General features: G+C 40.3%; 1 protein-coding gene across 15 annotated transcripts in view; it reads right to left on the bottom strand.

Moving 5' to 3' along the window:
- The window catches only part of znf469 (zinc finger protein 469), a 465,067-nt gene that overhangs the window by 62,775 nt on the left and 387,815 nt on the right, over window positions 1-14,477 (bottom strand). For 14 of the 15 annotated variants that reach the window (XM_073070180.1, XM_073070183.1, XM_073070187.1 and 11 more), the window contains one exon: window positions 1,619-1,673. The gene's annotated coding sequence lies outside the window, so the exon portion shown is untranslated. Of the gene's footprint in view, window positions 1-1,618; window positions 1,674-10,281; window positions 10,412-14,477 lie in introns of those variants that run through there. The other variant, XM_073070193.1, reaches the window with a different exon arrangement.

Raw genomic sequence — 14,477 nt, 5'->3', positions numbered from 1 at the left:
TAATCTGGACAAACTACTAGGGAGTGCAGAGCCAAGAAGTGCAGAGATAGATAATTCTTTAGTGGAGCTCAACTCCATTGCCACCCAATTAGGGCACTCGGGTTGGCCATGGAAAAAGGACCAAAAGGTAGCACAGCGTATATTGGCTGCCCAATAATGTAAACGAAAGTTAGGTAAAGCCATGCCACCCTCTTTTTTAGATTTTTGGAGATAAGCTTTATTAATTCTAGAGCGCTTATTCTTCCACAGATATGACAAAATAATAGAGTCTAAGGAATCAAAAAAAGATTTAGGAATGAAAATTGGGATTGATTGAAATAAATATAAAAGTTTAGGGAGAACATACATTTTAACAACATTAATACAACCTACCAAAGACATAGAAAGAGGTGACCATTGTAACAGACTCTGTTTAATAGTATATGAAAGATTGGCAAAATTTTCACGAAAGAGATCTTTAAACTTCCTTGTAACTGTAATCCCAAGATAAGTAAATTCATTATGAACTACTTTAAAAGGGAGATCACTAAATGTTAATTCTTGTGCTTCTTTATTAATTGGGAAAAGTTCAGTAGCAATGAATAATTTGTCGATGTTTCGTTTGTAATGGCAGATTGAGTCATTCAGATGTTTTGCAAGTGGTATTATTGAATTTTGTAAAATATGAAATATATTTAAGTTAGCAACTTGTCTCAAGATTAGTGCCAGGTCAACTTCCCTTTTCTCCAGAGATTCAAACATTTTAAATTTCTGTGGGTCATCTACTAAGCTTTTTCAGTAACTTTATTGGAAGGTAATAGAAACCCTATTTACACAAATAAACACAAATGTAATATGGAATGAAAAGTCTAAGGGGTTATTAAAATGTCATTGCTTTCCTATGAATTTTTATCGACTTTGTAAATGAAAAGCCATCTAAACTGTAACCTCTGATCCTTGATGCATCAGGAATCCCAATCATTCTGCATCTGACACAAAAGTAATGCTTTACATTGCTCCCTTCCCATTCACAGTGTAACTTACTTGATAACAGCATTTATTATAAGGCTGCGTGATATCTAATTAATTTATAATATGTTAAGTTATCAATGGGAATGACATGGAAAAGTGCAGCACCACCTGAGTCCCAGACATGATGTATTAACATAATCTTACTAGAATACAATAAAACACCAAAATCAACACTGGAAATCTTTCAATGGCAAATATTTTAAAATTTTGGAAATACTCAGAAGGTCAGGCAGCACCAGTACAGTGAGAAACAGAGCACATAGGGGAAACAACTTGAGGGGTTAAAACAAAATAAAATTATTGATCTGAAGCATTAATTCTGTTTCTCTCTCCACAGAACTGGCCCAGCTTGTTGAGTATTTCCAGCATTCTTTTCCCGCTATTTCAGTGAATACAGCATCTAGGTAAAAATAATGGAAATATTACAAATTACCAGTAAAAGCATTTTAGTCATGCAGCTGTCATAGGAAAGCTATTCAATATTATAAGGAACAAATATATTCTAAAATAATTATTCCACTTTTCTTTCGACTAAAAGTACTTTATCTTGAATTATGTGGTGTTCAGTACATTTAATGCAAATAAGTATACTTCATTTTTCTCTGACCTTGACATATCTGCGGGTCCTGGTGATATCCTGTATTCTTACTCCGTTCAGTCACCTAAAAATAGACAAATCCAATCAATATTTATTAAAGAACACCTTAAGGTGCAAAGCATTAAAGGTATCTGTCATGTACAACTGAACCTGTTAGGTATTTTCCTTTGTACTGTTATCTGCCTTTCCTTGCATGCTGAAGGTATGTGTTCAGGTAGATAAAGCATGCAAGTTTAGGGAGAAAATGCTCAAAGGCAAAAAAGGCCAATGACATTGAATCTTGTAAATCCTATCATGTACCATAAAAATAAAGCAGTAATACATCTGGGCAATATTTAATCTTCCATATGCACTGGATTAATATAAAAAATTAACCTCCAGCACAAAAGCGTCAGGATAATACTGCGGAAAGGGAAATCAAAGAAAATGTATCTAAAATACTACCTTTCACTGTCTCAGAGCAATCCAGAATTATATAGTAATGTTTGCAGAGAAACCTACCACAGCAATGAGCTTATTTTCATATGTTAATGTTGATAGGATAAAAACACCATCAACACCAATTATTGTCCTTGACCAAAAACTTTCCATGTCATCCTTCACCATCCCTGCTACGAAATCCTTTACATGCTCCTGACAGCGTATTCAGGGCTGCTTCATGACATCTCAGCTTATGAATGAAACACAACAGCATAAAAAAAAACATGTTAGCACTATTTTCTAAGGATTAGAGGAGGCCAAAGGGAGGCTTAATAGATGTTATAAATCATGATTTTTGACAGATTTAACAAAAAGACTAATTTCTCTGTTGAGGAGTTATCAAGGAGCTGTTCAATTGAAAGCAATCAGTTAAACTAATAAGACCATTGGAGTTTAATTACTTTGCCTGGAGGATTGTTGGAGTATGGAATCAAATACCCCAGAAAGTAATTGGGACAGAGACAACTTTTCCTTCTAAAGGAAAGCTGGATAAATATTGTAATGCAGAACGAAACCAGGTTATAAGGAAATTAGGTCACCTTTTGGATTGTCCTGTCAAAGAAGCAATCAACAGAGGCATCTCAGGTCCTTTGGTCGAAATTCTCTTGGAAGTAAAAATAACTTATGGACATTAATTTGTTTGTTAAAACACCCATTGCTTAGAAAGTCATGCCAATGGGTACACCACATGGCTGCTGTGTAGTGCAAATTCACTGTTTCAGTTGTGTGCCAAAGTTGAGAATGAGCTTGTAGCTTATTATGAAAGCTATGTACCAGAGAGAAATTTGAGTACATCAGAATGAGTTGGGGGCAGCAAGTATCAGTGGCCCTTAGCCCAAATGTAGCCTTGGACCAGGCTGGGTCAAGACTTAATGGAGCTTTCAAGCCTAGCAGAATGATGATTTAGGCTTCTACTGATGATCAACGTATTGGAGAATTGGCAGGAATTGATGATCCTGTGCAGATGGTGGTGGGGCAAAGTTTGGGACTGAGAGGGACTGGGAAAATGGGATTGGCTAGATGAAAATGGGATAGAGATATGATGTGGGGAATGGTCAGTAAGTTCCTAGGGCAAGAGACAGGTAGATGGCAGTAGGGGAATGGGGAGAAGTAACCAAAGGATAAAGGTTAAACATTGAATGCATCTTAGTAGGGCCAATTTAAGTGATAGACTCAATAGTCCCAATTTAGAGAATGCTCAAACCCAACTACTCCCAGACAGAACTACTAATTTCATGCACAATAGCCCAGAAATCACGTAATATGTGCAAACATGCCCTATATAAGCAATCAGTTGAATTCCAAAGTGACACTAAAAGTCGCGAAAAATGGTCAGCTTCATTTTCAGTGGGGTTTAATAAGACTAGGAGCAGAATTAAGCCTTTTGGCCCATCAAGATGCTCTTCCATTTGATCACGGCTGATTTATTTTCCTTTACCAATCAAGAACCTATCAACCTCTGCTTTAAATATACCTGATTACTTGGCCTCCACAGATTCACCACACTCTACCTAAAGAAATTCCTCCTTATTAGAAAAACAAGATTTTTATTGGTATTTACAGATGTGACAATATGTTAATAAGACATTTAAAAATGTAACCAAGGCAAATACATGCTTGATAGAGCTCTTTAGAAAAGCATATAATTCAGATAATGGTAGTAGAATCATTTCAAGCATGTATAAGGGGTTGTCAAATCTTAAAACACATTCCACTTCATACATTAAAACAAAATGGGAGAAGGAAGGAGGGATAATTATATCTGAGGAAGAATGGACAACAATATGGAGATATCAATGGAAGTGTACCAGTTCACAGAAATGGAGGGAGTTTGGATGGAAAAACTTGATAAGATATTTTATTACACCCTCTCAGAAATCCCATTATGATAGTAACTTCCCTGTTTGCTGGAGAAATTGTGGAAATCAAAATGCAAATCATTATCATATTTTTTGGGACTGCCCTGTCATGAAAAACTATTGGAGGGGGGATACACAATACAAGACATTTTTAAATGTGAAATACCCTTAGAGAGTAAGACCATATATTTTGGATATATACCTCAAGAATGGTTGAAAAGAAATAAATATTTAATGAATATACTGTTGGTGGCTGGTAAAAAGACTCTTACTAGGAAATGGTTATCACAGGAGAGCTCAACTTTAAATACATGGATGGAAATTACAATGGACATTTACAAAATGGAGAACATAACAGCATCTGTTAACCATAAGCTGGAACAATTTGATTCATACTGGGAAAAATGGTTTAACTACATAATGCCTCATAGGCCTGATTTTATTCTCACAAATCAATGAATCTGTTGTAAAAAAAAATCACTCCCTACTTGTACATAGTTCTTTCCTTTTGCTTATTTTTTCTTTCCACTCTTTTCTATAAGTGTATACCCCAGATAAATACTTTGTGGAGACTTTGTGATATATATGATTATATGATATATATGTACAATGTCTGAAATACATCTTATGGAAAAGTTTGTTTGATGATGAACGTCAATAAAAAAAATTACAAAAAAAAAAAAGAAATTCCTCCAATCCCAACCTCACTATAAAACCTGCTGATAAGGGGGGAGCTGTTGTTGTCTGGCATACTGACCGCTACCTGGCCGAAGCACAACGACAACTCTCTGATACCTCCTCTTATTTACCCCTTGATCATGACCCCACTAAGGAGCACCCGGCCATTGTCTCCTATACCATCACCAACCTTATCAGCTCTGGGGATTTCCCATCCACTGCCACCAAACTCATAGTTCCCACACCTCACACTTCCCGTTTCTACCTCCTACCCAAGATCCACAAACCTGCCTGTCCAGGTAGACCTATTGTCTCAGCTTGCTCCTGCCCCACCGAACTCATTTCTGCATACCTTGACACTTTCTTATCCCCCCCTTGTTCAATCTCTTCCCACCTATGTTCGTGACACTTCTCAAGCTTTGAATTTTTTCAATGATTTTAAGTTCCTTGGCCCCCACCGCCTTATTTTCACCATGGACGTCCAATCCCTATATATCTCCATCCCCCACTCGGTTGGTCTCGAAGCTCTTCGCTTCTTTTTGGATTCCAGACTTAACCAATTCCCCACTACCACCACTCTCCTCCGTCTCGCGGAATTAGTTCTTACTTCAATAATTTTTCCTTTGGCTCCTCCCACTTCCTCCAAACCAAGGGTGTAGCCATGGGCACCCGTATGGGTCCCAGTTATGCCTGCCTTTTTGTTGGCTTTGTGGAACAGTCCATGTTCCAAGTCTATACAGGTATCCGTCCCACTCTTTTCCCTTCGCTACATCAATGACTGCATTGGCGCTGCCTCCTGCACGCATGCTGAGCTCGTCGACTTCATTAACTTTGCCTCCAACTTTCACCCTGTCCTCAAATTTACCTGGTCCATTTCCGACACCTCCCTCCCCTTTCTTGATCTTTCTGTCTCCTTCTCTGGAGATGGCTTATCTACTGATATCTACTATAAGCCTACAGACTCTCACAGCTACCTGGACTATTCCTCTTCCCACCCTGTCTCCTGCAAAAATGCTATCCCCTTCTCACAATTCCTCCGTCTCCGCCGCATCTGCTCTCAGGATGAGGCTTTTCATTCCAGGACGAAGGAGATGTCTTCCTTTTTTAAACAAAGGGGCTTCCCTTCTTCCACCATCAACTCTGCTTTCAAAAACATCTCTCCCATTTCCCGCACATCTGCCCTCACCCCATCCGCCCGCCACCCCACTCTGGATAGGGTTCCCCTTGTCCTCACCTACCACCCCACCAGCCTCTAGGTCCAACGTATAATTGTCTGTAACTTCCGCCACCTCCAACGGGATCTTACTACCAAGCACATCTTTCCCTCCCCCCCCTTTCTGCTTTCTGCAGGGATTGCTCCCTATGCGACTCCCTTGTCCACTTGTCCCTCCCCATCCCTTCCCACTGATCTCCCTCCTGGCACTTATCCTTGTAAGCAGAACAAGTGCTACACCTGCCTTTACACTTCCTCCCTCACCACCATTCAGGGCCCCAGACAGTCCTTCCAGGTGAGGCGACACTTCACCTGTGAGTCAGCTGGTGTGGTATACTGCGTCCGGTGCTCCCGGTGTGGCCTTTTATATATTGGTGAGACCCGACGCAGACTGGGAGACTGTTTCGCTGAACACCTACACTCGGTCCACCAGAGAAAGCAGGATCTCCCAGTGGCCACACATTTTAATTCCACGCCCCATTCCCATTCTGATATGTCTATCCATGGCCTCCTCAACTGTCAAAATGAATCCAAACTCAGGTTGGAGAAACAACACCTTATATACTGGCTGGGTAGCCTCCAACCTGATGGCATGAACATCGACTTCTCTAACTTCTGTTGATGCCCCTCCTCCCCTTCTTACCCCATCCCTGACATATTTAGTTGTTTGCCTGTTCTCCATCTCCCTCTGGTGCTTCCCCTCCCCCTTTCTCCCGAGGCTTCCTGCCCCATGATCCTTTCCCTTCTCCAGCTCTGTATCACTTTCGCCAATCACCTTTCCAGCTCTTAGCTTCACCCCACCCCCTCCGGTCTTCTCCTATCATTTCGCATTTCCCACTCCCCCCACTACTTTAAAATCTCTTACTATCTTTCCTTTCAGTTAGTCCTGACGAAGGGTCTCGGCCCGAAACGTCGACAGTGCTTCTCCTTATAGATGCTGCCTGGCCTGCTGTGTTCCACCAGCATTTTGTGTGTGTTGTTTGAAATTCCTCCTCATCTCTGTTTGAAAGGTAAGTCCTTCTTTTCTGAGGCTATGCCCTCTGGTCATAGACTCTTCCACTACTGAAAGTATCCAAGTATCCTCTCCACATCTACACTAGATAGGGCTTTCAATATTTGCTATTTTTCAATGAGATCCTCCTTCATTCTTCCAAGCTCTAGTGGTAAAGCCTTGCTTTTATATTCTAGTCTTCTCGAAATGAATGCTAACCTTGCATTTAGCTTCCTTCCTACTGGCCCACCTGCAAGTTAACCTATGGGAAATCCTGCACCAGGACTCCCAAATCCTTTTTAGTATTTTAGTACCTGATTTTAGTATTTTCCCCCTATTTAGAAAATAATCTACACCTTTATTCCTTCTGCTTAAGTGAATGACCATAGACTTCCCTACACTGTATTCCATCTGCCATTTCTTTGCCCATTCTCCCAATCTGTTTAAGTCCTTCTGCAGACCTTTGCTTGCCTAACACTACCTGCACCTTCACCTATCTTTGTATCATCTGCAAACTTGGCCACAAAGTCATCAACTCTGTCATCCAGGCCATTTACATATAACTTTGAAAGTAGTGGACCCAACACTGACCCCGGTAGAACACACTAGCCAGCTAACCAGAGAAGGTCCCAATCTTTGCCTTCTGCATGTTAACTAATCTTCTATCCAAGTTAGTACCTTCCCTGTAACACCACAGGCTCCTATCTTGCTCAGCAGCCTCATGTGCTGCACCTTGTCAAAGGCCTTTTAAAAATCTAAATAGACTACATTCATTGACTCTCAAAATGCTGGAGGATCTCAGCAGGCCAGGTAGCATCTATAGAAAAAAGTAAAGTTGATGTTTCAGGCTGATACCCTTCAGCAAGACGCTAGTATGCCCTCTCCTTTGCTTTTATGCTGTCATTGACTTCCCTTGTCAGCCACAGTTGCCTCATCCTCCCTTTAGAATGGTTCCTATTGTTTGGGATGAAATGATGCTGCATTTTCCAAATTACTCCTAGAAACTCCTGCCCTAATAATCCCCCCTCTATCATGCCTGTTCACCAAATTAGTATTTGTTTTGCTCTTTAAGTAGAGAATTTCTGATTACGTATAAACAATAAGTTAATAAACAAAATATATACAACCCACTTAGTTATTTAACTTTTGTACACAACTTAAATATGCCAAACTGCTGAAGGGTCTCAGCCCCAAACACTGACTGTACTTTTTTTCATAGATGCTACGTGGCCTGCTGAGTTCCTCCAGCATTTTGTGTGTGTTGCAAATATCAAGCACTTTTAGTGTGAGTTAAATCCAGTGCAAATCAGTTTTGTGTTAGTTTATGAAGCATGATGCTGAAAATCAGTCTTTCCCACTAAACTAATCATGATGCATATAAAATCAGTCAACTTTGATTGCCTTCTAATTGTGGAATCTTTTAAAATTAAACTTTAAAAAAATCAGAATTTCTTACTAATAGTAAGCTTGAGAATCTTTTTTACTTCATTAAAATCTGGAATCAATATATTTCATTATTTGTTTTGTTTAGTCATGGAAAGTCATTTAAATATGGGTTATTCAATGTTTCACTTTTATAATAAGTCAAAAGTGATAATTTGATATAAACAAAAAGTATTGTCCAAGTCAAGAGAGATTTTGTGAGAATTATAGCAAATAAGTGACAATAGGAATTGTAAAGTGAGTACATATTGTGCTGGGATCTCTGTGTGAGCCCAAAGATGTCTAAGATATGTGAGTAGAATTGTATAATAAGAATACATTGGATGTGGCATCTGTTCAGTACATGCCAAAATAAATCAAAATAAGATATCAAGCTTTTATGATAATCACTTCAATCTAAATGATAGCAGTGGTGCTTGTGGAAAAATGATGCAATTCATTATTTCACTGATAAAAGAAGTATTTAAAGTACTATGAGTGAAACAATCTGCTCCTTTTCAACAGTTAATGTGGACTGGAATGTGTGATTCATGGTGCTAGAGGAGTGGGGACGGGATTGTTCTCTTATTCTCTCATTACAAACTATACTCAGGGGTTATAATTTTCTGCATGGGAAAACTGATAGCTATGTACTGGTTCCATATTATGTAAGATGGCTGATTTTCCTTTCCATGGAGGCTATTTCATCTCTGGTCCCTCAATTAGGCATGTTAAGAGCAATATTTTCCATAGATTGGGTGGTGGGGGGGAAGGTGTTTTCATTGCATTTCACTGCTTTTCGATGAATATTCTAATAAATCCAGTCATGCTGACTGCTGTTATTATTAATCACAGAAGGGCACTGCCTGAGAGGATCAAACGCCAAACAGACTTTACAAACATTGTTAAGATCCAACTCCTGAGTACAGTTTTATAACTTCTGGCTCATGCAAATATAAAGTAGTAAATGCCAAGTCTCCTAGTTATTTCATCCATGAACTTGGCTTCAATTGAAGAGCAACATTTATAGGGAACTGAAATTGAGAAAGGATTATATTAAGAAAACACACTGCATATGTGCTATGCCATGGTTTGTCTGTGCATCAACCATTTTAGATGAAGTCGACACAAAAAAGTGACTGGACTAGAACATAGTAGGCTTTGCAATTATATAGTTGACTTCACAAATTTCTTTATCAAATTATAAATTGCTAATAACCTATTCCTAAATTCCTATTTTAACCTATTCTTATTATAACCAAAGTTCAAAGTAAATTTATTATCAAAGTGCATGTATGTCACCATATACGACCTGAGATTCATTCTTTTGTGGGAATTTACAGTAAATACAGGAAACACAATAGAATCAATGAAAGACTGCGCCCAACAGGATGGACAAACAATCAATGTGCAAAAGACAACAAACTGCAAATACATATAGAAAAATATAATAATAATAAATAAATAAGCAATAAATATAACCATATAACAATTACAGCACGGAAACAGGCCATCTCGGCCCTTCTGGTCCGTGCCGAATGCTTACTCTCACCTAGTCCCACCTACCTGCACTCAGCCCCTAATCCTCCATTCCTTTCCTGTCCACATACCTATCCAATTTTTTTTAAATGACAAAATCAAACCTGCCTCTACCACTCCTACTGGAAGCTCGTTCTACACATCTACCACTCTCTGAGTAAAGAAATTCCCCCTCGTGTTACCCCTAAACTTTTGCTCCTTAATTCTCATGTCCTCTTGTTTGAATCTCCCCTACTCTCAATGGAAAAAGCCTATCCATGTCAACTCTATCTATCCCCCTCATAATTTTAAATACTTCTATCAAATCCCCCCTCAACCTTCTACGCACCAAAGAATAAAGGCCTAACTTGTTCAACCTTTCTCTGTAACTTAGCTGCTGAAACCCAGGTAACATTCTAGTAAATCCCCTCTGTACTCTCTCTATTTTGTTGACATCTTTCCTATAATTCAGTGACCAGAACTGTACGCAATACTCCAGATTTGGCCTTACCAATGCCTTGTACAATTTTAACATTACATCCCAAATATTGAGAACATGAGATGAAGAATCCTTGAAAGTGAGTCCTTTGGTTGTGGCAACAGTTCAGCAATGAAGCAAGTGTATTTATCCTGTTTGGTTCAAGAGAATTATGGTTGAGGGGTGACAACTGTTCCTGAACCTGATGGTATGGGTCCTGAGGCACCTGGACCTTCTTTCTGATGGCAGCAGTGAGAAGAGATTATAGCCTGTCCAGTGGGGCTCCTTGATGATGGATGATGCTTCCCCATGACAGTGGTCTATGCAGATGTGCTCAATGGTGGGGAGGCTTTAGCTGTGATTGGCTGGGCCATATTCAGTACTTTTTGAAGTATTTTAAGTTCAAGGGCTTCGGGGTTTCCATACCAGGCTGTGATGCAGGCTGTCAATATAGTCTCCACCACACATCTATAGAAGTTTGTCAAAGTTTTAAGTGTCATTCCGAATCTTCGCAAGCTGCTCAGAAAGTAAAGGTGCTGCTGTGCTTACTTCATGATGGCACTTGCATGCTGGACCCAGGGTTGATGCTCTGAAATGATAACACCAAGGAATTTAAAGCTGATAACCCTCTCCATCTCTGACTCCCTGATGAGAACTGCTTTCCTCCTCCTGAAGTTGATAATCAGCTCCTTGGTCTTGCTGACATTGAGTGAGAGGTGGTTGCTGTGACACCACTCAGCCAGATTTTCAATCTCCCTCCAATAGTGAATTTTATGGAAAGTACATCAACATTCCTGATAAAAGTTTAAATAATGAGCTAGATCTTGCTGGTTGAGGTCACAGCTGTGGATCCTGTGCTCATCTGGTGCAAAGGGGCAATTACATTTGCTGGTCACACCTTTCAGCTGGTGACAATATCTCACTGACCTCGAGCCCTTAACATCAAAGCCCAGAGTTCAGAACACCCCGAGAGGTTTTGGCAGAAGGTTAAGTTATCAATATGGATACAATATAGCAAAGAAGTTCTAAACGAGTGAAAGTTTTGTCCGCTCACACAGCCATCAAGGATTTTGTTAGCTTTTATATGTTTTGATTTGCACACATACCTGAAATTACTAAATCTGAAGTAAATGATATATAAAAGCATAAAACAAAGTTAGCACGCACAAAATGCTGTTGGAACTCAGCAAGTCAGGCAGCATCTATAGAGGGAATAAGCCTGATGAACCATCTTGGTCCGAAACGTTGTTTATTCCCCTCCACAGATGCTGCCTGACTTGCTGAGTTCCAACATTTTGTTTACGTTGCTCAAGATTTCCAGCATCTGCATAAAATCTTGTGTTTAAAAACAAAATTAAAGTGCTTCAGAAGCATTAAACTTAAGTAAAATAATTTGTTAAAAATATGTAGTTCCTTATCATGCTAATCCAGCATCCCATTTCCCCAATGAAATAATTAGGATCTCCCATCACCCAATAGGTTGGAAGTAGCGAAGGCACAGAGGCAGTCTGTGAATCCCAGGATGATCGGGCTCAGTTGCTGAGCTCCATATCACAGCATTGGCATGGAAATCCTAGCCATATAGAAGTTTGGATGGAAGCTGGCGTTTCCGACTGGACCTATGAACCCCAGGCTGCTGCCATTGTAGGTAGAACACTATGAAAGGAGGATGCCTAATAGAGTTGTCAGAATGTATGATAAAAGCCCATCTTTTCAAAACACGCTTAATAGATTAAATAAAGCCATATGCAAGAGGTCATCATTGCTGGGAGAATCCCTGGTGGAGATGAGATGGCATACAGGAGCAAAATATACCAGCTAGTTGAGTGGTGTCATAACCACAACTTTACACTCAATATCAGTAAGACCAAAGAGCTGATTGTGGACTTCAGGAAGGGAAAGACGAGGGAACACAAACCAATCCTCATAGAGGGATCAGAAGTGGAGAGAGAGTGACCAATTTCAAGTCCCTGACTGTCAAGATCCCTGAAGATCTAACCTGGTCTCAACATATTGATGCAGCAATAAAGAAGGCAAGACAGTGGCTATAATTCATTAGGAATTTGAGGAGATTTGGTTTGTCATTTAAAACACTCAAAAACTTCTCCAGATGTACTGTGCAGAGTATTCTGATATTCTTTATCATTGTGTGGTATGGGGTGGGGAAGCTACTGCACAGGATTGAAAGAAGCTAAAGAATGTTGTAAAATTAGTCAACACTGGGTACTAGCCTCTATAGTAACCAAGACACCTTCAAGGAGCAGTGCCTCGGAAAGGCAGTGTCCATTATCAAGGACCCTAACACCCAGGACATGCCCTCTTCTCATTACTACTAAAATCAGGAAGGAGGTACAGAAGCCCGAAGGCACACACTCAGTGATTCAAGAACAGTTTCTTCCCCTCTGCCATCCGATTCCTGAATGAACATTGAACCCAAGAACACTACCTCCCTTTTAAAAAATATCATTTCTGTTTTGCGTTATTTTTAACAATAGACAATAGACAATAGGTGCAGAAGTAGACCATTTGGCCCTTCGAGCCTGCACCACCATTTTGAGATCATGGCTGATCAACTACTATCAATACCTTGTCCCCATATCCCTTGATTCCCCTATCCATAAGATACCTATCTAGCTCCTTCTTGAAAGCATCCAGAGAATTGGCCTCCACTACCTTCCGAGGCAGTGCATTCCAGACCCCCACAACTCTCTGGGAGAAGAAGTTTTTCCTTAACTCTGTCCTAAATGACCTACCCCTTATTCTCAAACCATGCCCTCTGGTACTGGACTCTCCCAGCATCTGGAACATATTTCCTGCCTCTATTTTGACCAATCCCTTAATAATCTTATATGTTTCAATCAGATCCCCTCTCAATCTCCTTAATTCCAGCGTGTACAAGCCTAGTCTCTCTAACCTCTCTGCGTAAGACAGTCCAGACATCCCAGGAATTAACCTCGTGAATCTACGCTGCACTTCCTCTACAGCCAGGATGTCCTTCCTTAACCCTGGAGACCAAAACTGTACACAATACTCCAGGTGTGGTCTCACCAGGGCTCTGTACAAATGCAAGAGGATTTCCTTGCTCTTGTACTCAATTCCCTTTGTAATAAAGGCCAACATTCCATTAGCCTTCTTCACTGCCTGCTGCACTTGCTCATTCACCTTCAGTGACTGATGAACAAGGACTCCTAGATCTCTTTGTATTTCTCCCTTACCTAACTCTACACCGTTCAGATAATAATCTGCCTTCCTGTTCTTACTCCCAAAGTGGATAACCTCACACTTATTCACATTAAACGTCATCTGCCAAGTATCTGCCCACTCACTCAGCCTATCCAAGTCACCCTGAATTCTCCTAACATCTTCATCACATGTCACAGTGCCACCCAGCTTAGTATCATCAGCAAATTTGCTGATGTTATTCTCAATGCCTTCATCTAAATTGTTGACGTAAATTGTAAGCAGCTGTGGTCCCAATACCGAACCCTGTGGCACCCCACTAGTCACCACCTGCCATTCCGAGAAACACCCATTCACCGCTACCCTTTGCTTTCTATCTGCCAACCAGTTTTCTATCCATGTCAATGTCTTCCCCCCGATGCCCTGAGCTTTGATTTTACCCACCAATCTCCTATGTGGGACCTTATCAAATGCCTTCTGAAAATCGAGGTACACTACATCCACTGGATCTCCCTTGTCTAACTTCCTGGTTACATTCTCGAAAAACTCCAATAGATTAGTCAAGCATGATTTACCCTTGGTAAATCCATGCTGGCTCGGCCCAATCCTATCACTGCTATCTAGATATGCCACTATTTCATCCTTAATAATGGACTCTAGCATCTTCCCCACCGTCGATGTCAGGCTGACAGGTTGATAGTTCTCTGTTTTCTCCCTCCCTCCTTTCTTAAAAAGTGGGATAACATTAGCCATTCTCCAATCCTCAGGAACTGATCCTGAATCTAAGGAACATTGGAAAATGATTACCAATGCATCCGCAATTTCCAGGGCCACCTCCTTTAGTACCCTAGGATGCAGACCATCTGGACCTGGGGATTTGTCAGCCTTCAGTCCCATCAGTCTACTCATCACCGTTTCCTTCCTAATGTCAATCTGTTTCATTTCCTCTGTTACCCTATGTCCTTGGCCCATCCATACATCTGGGAGATTGCTTGCGTCTTCCTTAGTGAAAACAGATCTAAAGTACTCATTAAATTCTTCTGCCATTT

The sequence above is a fragment of the Hemitrygon akajei genome, chromosome 17, assembly GCF_048418815.1.
Source record: "Hemitrygon akajei chromosome 17, sHemAka1.3, whole genome shotgun sequence".
NCBI classification, from domain to species: domain Eukaryota; kingdom Metazoa; phylum Chordata; class Chondrichthyes; order Myliobatiformes; family Dasyatidae; genus Hemitrygon; species Hemitrygon akajei.
This window is presented reverse-complemented; position numbering and strand designations above follow the sequence as displayed.